This window comes from Dipodomys spectabilis, unplaced genomic scaffold (assembly GCF_019054845.1).
Source record: "Dipodomys spectabilis isolate Male_0828 unplaced genomic scaffold, ASM1905484v1 ptg000248l, whole genome shotgun sequence".
NCBI classification, from domain to species: domain Eukaryota; kingdom Metazoa; phylum Chordata; class Mammalia; order Rodentia; family Heteromyidae; genus Dipodomys; species Dipodomys spectabilis.
This window is the reverse complement of record NW_024870925.1, coordinates 1,170,082-1,172,018: the sequence shown is the minus strand read 5'-3', so window position 1 is coordinate 1,172,018 and position 1,937 is coordinate 1,170,082. Positions and strand designations below refer to the sequence as shown.

Sequence of the window (1,937 nt, the reverse complement as noted above, 5' to 3'; positions counted from 1 at the left end):
AGCAAGTAATGAGTACATTTCCTAACAAGCATTGTTACCTCCTCCTTTATTTTCCCTCTACTGTCCCTTCCCGCCAACCTCTACAAGTACACTCCCCTCCCCCGTTTCCCTGCCTAAATCGTAAAGTTCAGTTTTCAACATAGTGTCTTGTGCATCTCATTGTTACAATGGGTCAACCTGAATCCATATTTAAGCATTTTGTTTTTTTCCTTCCCCTCCCCAAATTACAGGAGCTTATATACAAGAGGTGGGCACACCAAATTCAAATACAGTGAAAACAGGGGTTATAGCATGGGGGAGGAACATATAAAGAAACAAAAAAATCACATAGCCTGTTATAAGTACGTTAGAACAATAGCAATAAAGAAAAAAAACACTTGTGTTCCTATTTGGGGATTGATTTCCCTTAACAACATCTTATCTGGTCATATGTGTATATCCCAGACATATATTAGCTATTAAAAATTAGGGAAACTCTGGGACCTATGTTTCTTTGGACTTGGCTTACTTCACTTAACAATTTCTTTTTCCAAGTCTTTCCGTTTTCTAACAAATTGGGCGATGCCATTCTTTCTTATGGAGGCATAGAATTTCATTGGTATAAATAGTACATTTTTTTGATCTATTTATCTGATGAGGGGCATCGGGGTTGGTCTTATATCTTAGCTATCTTAAACAATACTGCAATAAATATAATTGTGCTGGTAGTTTTAGTACCGTCTTGTTTGTGATCTTTTGGGTAAATGTCCAAATGTGGGATTGCTGTGTCATAGGGGAGTTCTATGTGGAGTCTTTTGAGGAACCTCCATAATACTTTCCAAAGTGGTTGAACAAGTTTACACTCCCACCAAGAGTGCAGTACAGTTCCCTTGTGGTCACATACCCTCCAGCATCTGTTGTTGTAAAAGTATGGAATGGTACAGGAATTTGCCTGTCATACTTGCGCAGGGGCAATTCAAATCTTCTCTGTATCGTTCCAATGTTAGAGTACGTGATGCTGAATAGAGCATAGAACATGTTTTATACATAAAGTGTAATTGATTTTCTTAAACTAGACAATTCAACAAAAAGTAAGTTTAAAACAATTTTCATGAAATTTTAGAGCCATGTACTTCTTACATAAGCACACATTTAAGAATAAAGTCAAGAATGACATGTCAAAAACAAAATAATTCCAGATATTTATTGTTCAAGAGATGTGTAGGAGGAGGAATTCAATTATTCTATACAAGGCACCTGTGATAATGAACACTGCAGCAAGTGTTAAGTTTTGTTAAAAGTTTTAATGGTTTAAATATATTTAATTTTGGGAATTTGCTTATATATGCTAAAACTAGGACTGTTTGGCAGGTAATAAAACTTTTCGATAAAGTATTTAAGATTTATGTTAACAGACATATGCTACTATGTATGTATATTTCAGAGTTTATAGAAACATTACTAATGAGAAGTTGCCAAGTCTTTGTGTAAAGGAGCAGAATAAAGAGTTAAGACTTTGTTAACTACACAGTTTCTGTTAAAACTATAAGGCTTCCTTATTTTATTTTATGTTTTTTAATTTTTGGGGGGTCCAGTCGCGGGGCCTGAACTATGGGCATGGGCACTCTCCCTCAGCTCTTCAGCTCAAGGCTAGCGCTCTACCACTTGAGCCACAGCACCACTTCCGGCTTTTTTCTTTTTGCTTATGTGGTGCTGAGGAATCAAACCCAGGGCCTCATGCATTCAAGGCAAGCGCTCTACCACTGAGCTACCTTCCCAGCCCCTGGCTTCCTTATTTTATATGTTAGCGAGGAACAAATGATGATATAAACCATATACAAATGATTAGATGAGCCATAAATAGTAATCTTAGTGGGTAACTTTAAAGATTACTCATAACCTAAAAACCTCTTGTTGAATATCATAATCTTAGCCCATTTTAAATGTACAGGAATATG

At 36.3% G+C, this 1,937-nt stretch overlaps 1 non-coding gene across 1 annotated transcript; it reads right to left on the bottom strand.

Moving 5' to 3' along the window:
- Positions 1–903: 903 nt before the first annotated feature.
- LOC122124821 lies at positions 904–1,010 on the bottom strand. The gene has a single exon (XR_006150668.1). It is a non-coding gene; the product is annotated as a U6 spliceosomal RNA (small nuclear RNA).
- Positions 1,011–1,937: the final 927 nt, after the last annotated feature.